This window comes from Macaca mulatta, chromosome 8, assembly GCF_049350105.2.
Source record: "Macaca mulatta isolate MMU2019108-1 chromosome 8, T2T-MMU8v2.0, whole genome shotgun sequence".
NCBI lineage: Eukaryota > Metazoa > Chordata > Mammalia > Primates > Cercopithecidae > Macaca > Macaca mulatta.
The window spans coordinates 153,911,377-153,925,246 of NC_133413.1; positions in this window are offsets into that span (position 1 = coordinate 153,911,377).

The window sequence follows — 13,870 nt, forward strand, 5'->3', positions numbered from 1 at the left end:
ATGGGTATAGGGTTTCTGTTTGGAGTGACGAAAAAGTTTTGAAAGTAGTGGTGATGGTTACACAAAATTGTGGTGGTAATAATGCCACTGAATTATACACGTTAAAATGGCTAGGCTGGGCCAGGCGCGGTGGCTCACACCTGTAATCCCAGCACTTTGGGAGGCCAAGGTGAGCAGATCACGAGGCCAGGAGATGGAAACCACCCTGGCTAACATGATGAAACCTTGTCTCTACTAAAAATACAAAAATTAGCCAGGCATTGTGGCAAGCGCCTGTAGTCCCAGTTACTCAGGAGGCTAAGACAGGAGACTGGCGTGAACCCGGGAGGCAGAGCTTGCAGTGAGCCCAGTTCGCGCCACTGCACTCCAGCCTGGGCGACAGAGTGAGACTCTATCTCAAAAAAACAAATAAAAAAGGCTAGGCTGGGCGGGGTGGCTCAAGCCTGTAATCCCAGCACTTTGGACTTTGGGTGGCCAAGGCGGGCGGATCACGAGGTCAAGAGATCAAGACCAGCCTGGCCAACATGGCGAAACCCCGTCTCTACTAAAAATACAAAAACTAGCAGGGCGTGGTGGCAGGTGCCTGTAATCCCAGCTACTCAGGAGGCTGAGGCAGGAGAATTGCTTGAAGCCGGGAGGCGTAGGTTGCAATGAGCAATGAGCCAAGATTGTGCCACTGCACTCCAGCCTGGGAGACAAGACTCCATCTCAAAAAAAAAAAAAAAAAAAAAAAAGGCTAAAATGACCACTTCTATGCTGTATGTATTTTACAACAATGAATAAGGAATAAGCAATGTTAAAGTTCTTCAAGACCAGGCGCAGTGGCTTACACCTGTAATCCCAGCACTTTGGGAGGCCAAGGTGGGTGGATCACGAGGTAAGGAGTTCAAGACCAGCCTGACCAACATGGTGAAACCCCCATCTACTAAAAATACAAAAAAATTAGCTGGGTGTGGTGGCACATGCCTGTAGTCCCAGCCACTCAAGAGGCTGAGACAGGAGAATCACTTGAACCTGGGAGGCGAAGGTTGCAGTGAGCCAAGATCGCGCCACTGCACTCCAGCCTGGGCAACAGAGTGAGACTCCGTCTCCAAAAAAAAAAAAGAAAAAGAAAAGAAACAAAGTTCTGGCCGGGCGCGGTGGCTCAAGCCTGTAATCCCAGCACTTTGGGAGGCCGAGACGGGCGGATCAGGAGGTCAGGAGATCGAGACCATCCTGGCTAACACGGTGAAACCCCGTCTCTACTAAAAAATACAAAAAACTAGCCGGGCGAGGTGGCGGGCGCCTGTAGTCCCAGCTACTCGGGAGGCTGAGGCAGGAGAATGGCGGGAACCCGGGAGGCGGAGCTTGCAGTGAGCTGAGATCCGGCCACAGCACTCCAGCCTGGGCGACAGAGCGAGACTCTGTCTCAAAAAAAAAAAAAAAAAAAAAAAGAAAGTTCTTCAGGCTGGTTGCAGTGGCTCACACCTGTAATCCCACCACTTTGGGAGGCTGAGGTGGGTGGATCCCCTGAGGTCAGGAGTTTGAGACGAGCCAGACCAACATGGTGAAACCCTTTCTCTATTAAAAATACAAAAATTGGCTGGGCACGGTGGCTCAAGCCTGTAATCCCAGCACTTTGGGAGGCCGAGATGGGCGGATCACGAGGTCAGGAGATCGAGACCATCCTGGCTAACACGGTGAAACCCCGTCTCTACTAAGAAATACAAAAAATAGGCCGGGCGCGGTGGCTCAAGCCTGTAATCCCAGCACTTTGGGAGGCCGAGACGGGCGGATCACAAGGTCAGGAGATCGAGACCATCCTGGCGAACACGGTGAAACCCCATCTCTACTAAAAAGTACAAAAAAAAAAAAACTAGCCGGGCGAGGTGGCGGGCGCCTGTAGTCCCAGCTACTCGGGAGGCTGAGGCAGGAGAATGGCGTGAACCCAGGAGGCGGAGCTTGCAGTGAGCCGAGATCTGGCCACTGCACTCCAGCCTACGCAACAGAGCGAGACTCCGTCTCAAAAAAAAAAAAAAGAAAAAAGAAATACAAAAAATAGCCAGGCGAGGTGGCAGCGCCTGTAGTCCCAGCTACTCGGGAGGCTGAGGCAGGAGAATGGCGTGAACCCGGGAGGCGGAGCTTGCAGTGAGCTGAGATCCGGCCACTGCACTCCAGCCTGGGCTACAGAGCGAGACTCCATCTCAAAAAAAAATAAAAATAAAAATAAAAATAAAAAATAAAAATACAAAAATTAGCTGGATGCGGTGGGGGATGCCTGTAATCCCAGCTACTCAGGAGGCTGAGGCAGGAGAATCACTTGAACCCGGGAAGCTGAGGTTGCAGTGAGCCAAGATGGCACCACTGCACTCCAGCCTGGGCGACAAGAGTGAAACTCTATCTCAAAAAAATAAAAATAAAAGAAGAAATTTCTTCAGGCTGAAGAGGATACAATATGGAGACTCAGATCTACAAGAAGAAAGAGTGTAGGAAATGAGAAGTATGTTAGAAAATGAAAATTTTTTCTCTTTGTTTTCTGTAAAACACAAGGAGCTGCAGCAAAAATAAGATATTGAGGTTTCTAACATATGTAGACATGAAACACATGGCAACAGTGATGCAGAGGACTCCCGTGCATGGTGCCTCTGAAGAGACACCTGTGCACGTAGGTAAGGACGCAATCCATGGCCTCCACCCAGCCTGCCTCTGTCCTGCTCCTAAGGCCAGCACTAGCCAGGCTAGTGTGACTCCACCCCCCACACAGTGATGGGCACTGTGAGGGCTTCTGCAGTGGCAGTGGCAAAGGCAGCTTGCTGGCTGCAGAGGGCTGGCTCCCCAAGCAGAAGGGCGAATGGAGGCTGGGAAGTCAAGGCAGTAGAACAGGCCGACTCAGGCCATGGGAGCCCCAGCCAGGAGTCCCACCTAGCCCAGATGGATCTAGGAGAGGCGGAATCCATGTGAAACCATCTTTGCTTCCTGCTGCCTTGCAGACTCCATCCAAGCACCACCCAGTCCTGTCTATCCTCCCTCCTCCCTCCTCTTCCTTCGCTCCCACTGCAACTCTCCCAGCTGATCATTTCGCTAGAGTCTCTGCCTCTATCCCTCCAGGCAGACTGCAAGTGGCCTGGAGACAAGCCTGTGGGTGACTCTGGAGTGACTTATGTGCCAGGACTTGGGTGACCATGAGAGGACTCTGAGAATGAATGGGATGAAATTTCCCACCAGGAGGCTTGATGAGCACTTGTGCCGTGGACTAGCCCTGTCTTGTCTCCCTTGAGACTCTTGTGACCACTACCTTGTGACAGCCGGGGGTGGCCTGCCGGACTGTGCCCAGCACATGCAGAGCATTGAGAATGAAATGTTTGCGCCCCCACATGCTAACTTCATCTGTTCAAATCCAAACTGTCAGTGTGATAGTATCAGGAAGTGGGGCCTCTAGAAGGTGGTTAGGTCATGAGAGTGGAGCCCTCGTGAATGGGACTAGTGCCCTATAAGAAGCAGATAAGACGGGCGCAGTGGCTCACACCTGTAATCCCAGCACTTTGGGAGGCCGAAGCAGGTGGATCATGAGGTCAGGGGTTCGAGACTGGCCTGACCAACATGGTGAAACCCCATCTCTACTAAAAATACAAAAAAATTAGCTGGGCGTGGTGGCACACACCTGTAATCCCAGCTACTCAGGAGGCTGAGGCAGGAGAATCACTTGAACACAGGAAGCAGAGGTTGCCGTGAGCCGAGATCACGTCATTGCACTCCAGCCTGGGCAACAGGAGCGAAACTCCATGTCAAAAAAAAAAAAAAAAATTACAGAGGCTGGGCGCAGTGGCTCACACCTGTAATCCCAGCACTTTGGGAGGCCGAGGTGGGCAGATCACAAGGTCAAGGTCAGGACTTCGAGACTAGCCTGGCCAACATAGTGAAACCCTATCTCTACTAAAAATACAAAAATCAGCCAAGTATGGTGGCACGCATCTTTAGTCCCAGCTACTCGAGTGACTGAGGCAGGAGACTCGCTTGCACCCAGGAGGCGGAGGTTGCAGTGAGCTGAGATGGCGTCACTGCACTCCAGCCTAGGTGACAGAGCAAGACTCTCTCTCAAAAAAAAAGAAAAGAAAAAAAAGCGGACAGTGTGGCTGGGCGCAGTGGCTCACGCCTGTATGTAATCTCAGCACTTTGGGAGGGCCCAAGGCAGGTGGATCACCTGAGGTCAGGAGTTCAAGACCAGCCTGGCCAACATGGTGAAACCCCATCTCTATTCAAAATACAAAAATTAGCCAGGCATAGTGGCACATGCCTGTAGTCCCAGCTATCTGGGAGACTGAGGCAAGAGAATCACTTGAATCCAGGAAGTGGAGCTTGCAGTGAGCTGAGATCACACCATTGCATTCCAGCCTGGGTGACAGAGCAAGACTCCATCTCAAAAAAAAAAAAAAAAAAATTGCCGGGCATGGTGGCGGGTACCTGTAATCCCAGCTACTCGTGAGGCTGAGGCAGGAGAATCGCTTGAACCAGAGAGGCAAAGATTGTAGTGAGCCGAGATCATACCACTGTACTCCAGCCTGGGTGACAGAGCTGATCTTTATCTCAAACAAAAAGAAGCAGCCAGAGACTATCTCTCTCTTTTCTCCGCTGTTAGATATGGGTGCTAAATTTCTTTTTTTTTTTTTTTTTTTTTTGAGACTGAGTCTGGCTCTGTCGCCCAGGCTGGAGTGCAGTGGCCGGATCTCAGCTCACTGCAAGCTCTGCCTCCCGGGTTTACGCCATTCTCCTGCCTCAGCCTCCCGAGTAGCTGGGACCACAGGCGCCCGCCACCTCGCCCGGCTAGTTTTTTGTATTTTTTAGTAGAGATGGGGTTTCACCGTGTTAGCCAGGATGGTCTCGATCTCCTGACCTCGTGATCCGCCCGTCTCAGCCTCCCAAAGTGCTGGGATTACAGGCTTGAGCCACCGCGCCCAGCCGGGTGCTAAATTTCTTTTCAAAGAATCAATATGTCAGTATGTTGAATTATTTGCCTTCTACTTTTAAACTTAACTTCCTCATAAAGCAACATTTTTCAATTACCTGCTCCACCCTGACTCATTCCGATTACCTGCTCCACCCTGACTCATTCCGATTACCTGCTCTGTCATAACCGTTTTTCCAGCCAAACCACTCACCTCGTCACTCTCTTTAAATTAGCGCATCGGAATTAGTTTAGCCTGTGTGGTCTAACCCTAGCCAACAGGGGAATGACATAGCATCAGGGGCCACATGCCTCAGGGATAAGAACCCCTTCCCCTCCCTTGTCTAGGTGTATGCTCACCATTGCTCCATCTGTAAGGGCACGCCCTTCTGTAGAAGTACCTTGCCTTGCTGAGAATTAAAAAAGAAAATTTTATATTCGAGTGCTATTTCTTTTTTTTTTTTTTTGAGATGGAGTCTCGCTCTGTGGCCCAGCCTGGAGTGCAGTGGCCAGATCTCAGCTCACTGCAAGCTCCGCCTCCTGGGTTCATGCCATTCTCCTGCCTCAGCCTCCCGAGTAGCTGGGACTACAGGCGCCCGCCACCTCGACCAGCTAGTTTTTTGTATTTTTTAGTAGAGACGGGGTTTCACCGGGTTAACCAGGATGGTCTCGATCTCCTGACCTCGTGATCTGCCCATCTCAGCCTCCCAAAGTGCTGGGATTACAGGCGTGAGCCACCGCGTTGAGTGCTATTTCTTTTGTATCACCGAAACTTTATATGTAACATCCACCATGTGATGACACAGCAAGATGACAGCTGGGCCAGGAACAGTGGCTCCTGCCTGGAATCCCAGCACTTTGGGAGATCCAGACAGGCAGATCACTTGAGCCCAGGAGTTCAAGACCAGCCTGAGTAACCTAGTGAAACCCCGTCTCTACAAAAAAATACCAAAAGTCAGCTGGGCATGGCGGTGCGTGCCTGTAGTCCCAGCTACTAGTCAGGCAGAGGTGTGGGGATTGGTTGAGCTCAGGAGGTTGAGGCTGCAATGAGCTATGATCGCACCACTGCACTCCAGCCTGGGTAACCAAGCAAGATCCTGTCGCAAAAAAAGAAAGCAAGAGAGAAAGAGAAAGAAAGAAAAGCAAAGAAGACAGCTGACTGTGTGTCTGCGTGTCACAGGGCAAATCCCCAAATTGGGGCTCAGCCCGGGAGGCTACACGGGTTCTTGGCTTCACACAGGAAAGAATTTTTTTTTTTTTGAGACAGAGTTTTGCCCTTGTTGCCCAGGCTGGAGTGCAGTGGCACAATCTTGGCTCACTGCAACCTCCGCTTCCTGGGTTCAAGTGATTCTCCTGCCTCAGCCTCCAGAGTAGCCGGGACTACAGGCGCACGCTACCACACCTGGCTAGTTTGTGTATTTTTAGTAAAGACAGGGTTTCACCATGTTGGTCAGGCTGGTTTCAAACTCCTGACCTTATTATCCGCCTGCCTTGGCCTCGCAAAGTGCTGGGATTACAGGCATGAGCCACAGCACCCGGCCACAGGAAAGAATTTAAGAGCAAGCCTGTAGAGGAAAATGAAAGCAAGTTTATTAAGAAAGTAAAGGAGGCCGGGCGCGGTGGCTCAAGCCTGTAATCCCAGCACTTTGGGAGGCCGAGACGGGCGGATCACGAGGTCAGGAGATCGAGACCATCCTGGCGAACACGGTGAAACCCCGTCTCTACTAAAAAAATACAAAAAACTAGCCGGGCGAGGCGGCGGGCGCCTGTAGTCCCAGCTACTCGGGAGGCTGAGGCAGGAGAATGGCATAGACCGGGGGGGCGGAGCTTGCAGTGAGCTGAGATCCGGCCACTGCACTCCAGCCCGGGCGACAGAGCCAGACTCCATCTCAAAAAAAAAAAAAAAAAAAAAAAAAAGAAAGTAAAGGAAGGCCAGGTGAGGTGGCTCACACCTGTAATCCCAGCACTTTGGGAGGCCAAAATGGGCAGATCACAAGGTCAAGAGATCGAGACCAGCCTGGCCAACATGGTGAAACACCGTCTCTACTAAGCATACAAAAATTAGCCGGGCGTGGTGGCAGGTGCCTGTAGTCCTAGTTACTTCAGAGGCTGAGGCAGGAGAATCACTTGAACCCAGGAGGCACAGGTTGCAGTGAGCCGAGATCACGCCACTGCACTACAGCCTGGCAACAGAGTGAGGCGCCCGCCACCTCGCCCGGCTAGTTTTTGTATTTTTGAGTAGAGACGGGGTTTCACCGGGTTAGCCAGGATGGTCTCGATCTCCTGACCTCGTGATCCACCCGTCTGGGCCTCCCAAAGTGCTGGGATTACAGGCTTGAGCCACCGCGCCCGGCAATTATTTCTTGATTATGTGCTAAACCAGCAGTGGATTACTCATGAGTTTTCCAGGAAAGGGGTGGAGAATTCCTAGAACGGATTGTCCTCCCCCTTTCAGACCATATAGAATAACTTGCAGAAGATCCCTGGCATTTGTAAACAAGCAGGGTGCTGGTGGGACTTTCCTGTAGTATGCTAACGTGTTGCAAGTAGGGCACAGTGAGCTGTGAGGACGAATAGGGGTCACTACTTTCTTTTTTTTTTTGAGGCGGAGTCTCGCTCTGTCGCCCAGGCTGGAGTGCAGTGGCCGGATCTCAGCTCACTGCAAGCTCCACCTCCCGGGTTCACGCCATTCTCCTGCCTCAGCCTCCCGAGTAGCTGGGACTACAGGCACCCGCCACCTCGCCTGGCTAATTTTTTTTTTTTGTATTTTTTAGTAGAGACGGGGTTTCACCGGGTTAGCCAGGATGGTCTTGATCTCCTGACCTCGTGATCCGCCCGTCTCGGCCTCCCAAAGTGCTGGGATTACAGGCTTGAGCCACCGCGCCCGGCTGAGGTCACTTTCATCACTGTCTCGGTGTTGGTGGGTTTGGGCTGGCTCCTTTCCCGCAGCCTGCTGTCTCAGTGGGTTCTTTGTGACCTGTATCTTGTGAAACAAGCTGTGCTGAATTCCCATCCCACTGAAACCAGGAAGTGGACCCTCACCAACACCCCAGCCAGGTTGGCACTTTGGTCTCAGACTTTCAGCCTTCAGAATTATGATAAATATTCACTATCTAAGGCACTGATTTTTTTTTTTTTTTTTTTTTTTTGAGATGGAGTTTTGCTCTCATCATCCAGACTGGAGTGCAATGGTGTGATCTCAGCTCACTCAACCTCTGCCTCCGGTTCAAGCAATTCTCGTGCCTTAGCCTCTTGAGTAGCTGGGACTACAGGCACCTGCCACCACACCTGTCTAATTTTTGTACTTTTAGTAGAGATGGGGTTTCACCATGTTGGCCAGGCTCGTCTCGAACTCCAGACCTCAGGTGATTCACCTGCCTCGACCTCCCAAAGTGCTGGTAGTACAGGCATGAGCCACTGTGCTGGGCCATAAGCCACCGATTCTGTGGTGATTTGCATAGCAGCTCGAGCTGAGACTCCAGTTTCCTACCACTGACCCTCCTGCCAACAGTTATCTGCCCAACATGTCAGCCAGCTGACTGTCTCTTGCCAGCCAGTGAACCCAGATGGCACCACAGGGACCAGAGTTGAGCCATCTCAGCTGAACACAGCCTAAATTACCAACTCCCATAAGTATCAGCAAATCAGTGGATATGGTCTCAAGCCACTGCATTTTAGGGTGATTTGTGACACAGCGACAACTGATGTATTCTTGGGTACTAGGGTGGTGGGAGAGGCCCAGCCACTTGCTGAGACGGGGCAAGGTGTGTGGGTTTTTTTTCTGGGGTTGTGAAACTGCAAATGGGATGTGAGCACTGTCAGAGTTAACTTGCTAAAACCGGTCCCCGCAGTTACACTGAAAGCTCTGGCACGTGTGAAACCAGCAAACGTGAAAACAACGCACCTTGGCGGGAAGCAGAGTCACCTATACCACCTGCTGTGCACACTGGTGTTCCCAAGGGAAGCAGAGTCACCTATACCACCTGCTGTGCACACTGGTGTTCCCAAGGGAAGCAGAGTCACCTATACCACCTGCTGTGCACACTGGTGTTCCCAAGGGAAGCAGAGTCACCTATACCACCTGCTGTGCACACTGGTGTTCCCAAGGGAAGCAGAGTCACCTATACCACCTGCTGTGCACACTGGTGTTCCCAAGGGCAGTGCACTGCACATCCTAGGCCAGCTGCTTCGTGGCCGTCTCTCCCACCGGCGTCTGCAGGTGTTGGCCGCCCACTCTCTCTCGGCGTCTCCTTCCTTCTCGTGGAGCTCCTTCCCATAGCACTGCCCAGTGTGGGTCTGAGTGGGGTGGGATTCCCATCACAGACTCCAGTAAACAGATGAACCCCGAGAGTGAGCCATCCCTGTTGTCCGTTGCGGTGGACCTCTCCCTCTCCTTCCCCATGGGAGATTTTTCTCTGCCCCATCCCACCTCCCTCTGCTCTCCTCCCCTCCCCAACACCCAGCTTCCAGCTCTTTTCTTATGCAGAGGCTTTCTCTGCACCAGAGCCTAAGCAGCCTTCTTCCCTCTGGATCCACAGGCAGCTCTCCGCCTGCCCAACACTCCCCCAGGTGTGCCCTGGGCCCCAAAGCACCCTACTTCTCTCCAGCCCAACCTCAGAAGGCTGCCCCGAGCACTAGCCTCTGTTGGGGGAGGGAGGACTAATGAGATGCAGTGTAGCCATGCTAAACGGACTTTTATCAGGGGACGTGCGCAGAATGTCAGGCCTTTTGTGGGCTAGTTATGCACCCCACGCCCCCCAACACCACTCCCCTGACCCCACCACCCCTCCACCCCACCCCCAACCCCATCTCATTGCCCTGCGGAAGTCCCTGCCTTTCCCGTCCAGTGACCCAGCCACTCCCGCCTCAGGGGTGTGGCCCTGGAGCCCTGACCCCTCCAGCCGCCTTCCTTGCCAGGTGGGGATTCTGCCTGCAGCCAGGCCCCAGGCCCTCGTGATAGCACGACAGCGGCAGGAGACAGACAAACGCCTACGCAGATAGGAGTGGGTCCCTAGTGGAGCCCCACCTCCAAGCCAAAGACAGCCTGAAAGCCAAGCTACAAGTTAAATCTCAGTCCGGCTTGAGAACCTGTCTTCCTGTCTGGCGCGCTTTCCTCTGATTTGTCCCCACCCTTCACCTATTTTACATATGCCTACCCGACATAATTGGCTTTCTACACCGTTATGCCCACCTTTCAGTGGTGCCTTTGCTTTAGCCTCTCTCTGCATGCCCACAAACCAATCAGCACGCCCTCCCCTGTTCTGAGTCCATGACAGCCCAGGACTCAGCCACATTGGGAGAGAAACTGCCTCAGCATCATCCCCTCTGCTGACAGCTACTCCATTGCTCAATAAAATTGTTCTCCACCCTCCTCACTCTTTATTGGGGTGTTCTGGGGTTGTTTGTCTGGAGACAGAGTCTAACTCTGTCACAGAGGCTGGAGGGCAGTGGCGCAATTTCGACTCACCGTAACCACCTCCTGGGTTCAACTAATTTTACTTCAGCCTCCCGAGTAGCTGAGACTACAGGCGCCTGCCACCCCAGGGTAATTTTTTATTTGTATTTTAATTTGTTTTATTTTTTGAGACGGAGTCTCACTCTGTCACCCAGGCTGGAGTGCAGTAGCATGATCTCAGCTCACTGCAACCTCCATGTCCCAGGTTCAAGTGATTCTCTTGCCTCAGCCTCCTGAGTAGCTGGAATTACAGGTACACGCCACCACACCTGGCTTTTTTTTTTTTTTTTTTTTTTTTCAGTAGAGACAGAGTTTCACCATGTTGGTCAGGCTGGTCTCAAACTCTTGACCTCAAGTGATCCTCCCACCTCAGCCTCCCAGGCCTGAGCCACTGCACCCAGCCCCTCCTCACTATCTGATTGTCAACAGATCCTCATTCTTCTTGGATGCAGTACAAGAGCATGGGGCCCACCGAACGTGGTACAGAGAAGGCTGTGACACTGTGGCCCTCTGCCCTCTGTGGCAGAAATGGCGCTGGGCCTGAGCCAGCCCTGAAGCCGAGGACCGAGGCAGGGCAAGGGTGTTGCTGGCTGGGTGTCTCCAGCTGGCAAAAGTGATTGAGGAAAGTCGTGCATCACTCAGGTGGGAACGGGTGTCTGGCCGGCCACAGCCAGTGCCCCATGATGCCCCCTGTACCCTCTATTGTGGAGGGAGAAAGCGATGGTGGGAGAAAACTGCCCTAGAGGTCTGGTGGGTCCCCCGCATCCCACTCTCCCCACTGTCACAGACGCGCATGACACTCACCTTCCACTGCAAGGCCCTCAGGCCCTCTGGGCTGGCACCTTTGGGAGAAAGTGTATTTTTTTAAATTTATTTTAGATGGATTCTTGCTCTGTCCCTCCCCCAAGCTGGAGTGCAGTGTCGTGATCTTGGCTCACTGCAACCTCTGCTTCCCAGGTTCAAGCTATTCTCCTGCCTCAGCCTCCTAAGTAGCTGAGATTACAGGGGCATGCCACCACACCCAGCTGATTTTTGTATTTTTGGTAGAGACGGGGTTTCACCACGTTGCTCAGGCTGGTCTCCAACTCTTGACCTCATGTGATCCGCCTGCCTCGGCCTCCCAAAGTGCTGGGATGACAGGCGTGAGACACCGCACCGAGCCAAGGAAGTGTATTTTGTTGGTCTCCTATTCCTGAGGTCAGGCGTTGCCATCAGGCTCTCTGGGACCATGGTGGGTGGAGGGTGTGAATCTCTTTGTGCCAGGCTTCCATGGGCATTAAGCACTGGCCAAAGCGCGGGCTCCCCGCCTGCACGGAAAACACTCCCCACCCCCAAAGTAACGCCTGGATCCCGGCAGTCACGGCTTCTTCTAGCAAAGTGAAGAGAGGCAGAGGCCCAGAAAGCCAGAAGCCAGGTGGGGCACGTTTCTGTGTCACCCTCCCTCAAGCCCACCCCAAACCTGCCCAGGCAGCGACGCTCCTCCCGGAGCTGGGGAGGAAAGGACAGGCCTCAGGGCAGGGACCCCAGAAGGATACAGGATGGGGGGTGCGTGCCAGGGAAGAGCACTGGGAGGCAAGGCCTGGGTTCTCTGCAGGCAGTGGCTGGCCCCTAACCCCATCGCCCTCTGCCCCAGGGGAGGGTGTAAGCCGTGGGGTGCCCAGGAGCTGCTGGCCTTAGCAGGGCTCTCCTGCCACCTGCCTCTCCTCACTCTTGGGGAGCCTCTGAACCCAACACCCTCTCCCACCAGGCCCCATCACCACAGTCTGCCCCACGTGGGCTCAGACGCCCAAAGCCCCGGAGGCGGAGGTGGGGGCTGGGGGGTGGGTTGTGTGTAGCGCAGCGGGTAAGAGGACCAGGAAAGGTGAAGCCATGAAGAGGCAGGGTGGGGCAGAGTGGGAAAGGCAGGGAGGGGGAGGGGGCGGGGGGGCAGAGTGGGAAAGGCGGGGAGGGGGAGGGGGCGGGGGGGCAGAGTGGGAAAGGCGGGGAGGGGGAGGGGGCGGGGGGGCAGAGTGGGAAAGGCGGGGAGGGGGAGGGGGCGGGGGGGCAGAGTGGGAAAGGCGGGGGGGGAGGGGGCAGGGGGGGCAGAGTGGGAAAGGCGGGGAGGGGGAGGGGGCAGGGGGATGGGTGCGGGGGGGAAGGGGGGAGAGGGTGGGAGAGGGGCAGGGCAGGGCAGAGAAGCCAGCGAGGGGTGAGGCTGCCAGGACATGGTGGGGACTTCCCTGGCACCCCAGACCCCCTCGGGAGCGGCTGCCAGGCCGGGACAAGGTCTGGCAGGCACCCGAAGTCCCGCCCTGCACGGGGCTGGTTCCAGAGGCCGGGTTGTCCAGGTTGCCGTCAGGCATGGGGTCCTCGTGCCCCTCCCTGCCCCGAGATCACCTCTCTCGTTGGTGCCCTCCTCTGTGCTCTGCGCACCTCCACCCCAGCGCTTGTCTCGGCTCCTAGGACCAGGGGCCTGGACGCTGCTCAGGGCAGAGGCGCCCCCTCTGAGGAGCTGGCCCCTCAGCCGCACTCCGAGATAGCCGCCTCCAGGGTCGCCTTTCCTTGGAGCCCCGCCGCCCGCCACCCGCCGCTCACTCTGCACACACAGCAGAAGGGATGTGGTGTCCCCCAGGCTCTGGCCCCCCAGGACCTGCGTGGACCTGGCTCAGGGCACCTCGCCCACTTCCGTAAACTGGGAGGACGGATGAACCCCGACACAGGCGACGGAGGCGCTGCCCTCTCCCTGCAGAGTTCCTGCCCTCAAGACTTCTGGCCCCGTTGGTGAATGGTGGCTGGGAGCGATGGGGCAGGGCCAGCCTCCCTCCTTCCTCCCAGGCTGACCTCTGCCCTCCTTCGAGCACTTCCTGTTCGGGGTCATTATTAAAGAACTGAGTGTGGACAGAGCTGTCATTGCACCTGTCCTCGCCAGCGCCCAGCTGGAAGCTGAGGTGACTTCACTGCCCGTTGACCTGCAGGCACAGTGGGCCACACCCCCCTCAGCCGTCCGGGCCCTCACCTGCCCCTCCTGCCCACAGACGGCGCCTGCTTGGCCTCAGACCAAGTCCCACAGGGGCTGCCGTGCCTGCCGCCTCCACCCCATTCCCCCACAAGGCAGCGAGGCCTTCCCGGAAAATAAGCCTGGGCTCTTCACAACCCTGCTGGAGGCAAGGCCCGCCCTGCGCTCAGGAGGCTGCCACCTCCCGCTGGTGTCTGGGAGGGGCCTGGCGCACCACAGACCTAGAGGCAGCAAGACCTCTGGGGCCACAGCAGACCCCCACCAAAGGAAAGGAGAAAAGTGGGAGGAGGGGAGAAGGGAGGAGGGAGGAGGCCCAGAGGGGCTCATCTTCCAGCAGCGGACAGCCACGGGCGTGAAACCTGCTGCGCACTCTGACCTGCACATGAACACACACAGCAACATGTCACACACAGGAACACAAAGTCCCACTTACATGCTTCTAAATGCAGATGCATGCCTGCATCAAGGAGCTGGAGCACACACGAGCCGTAGCACATGA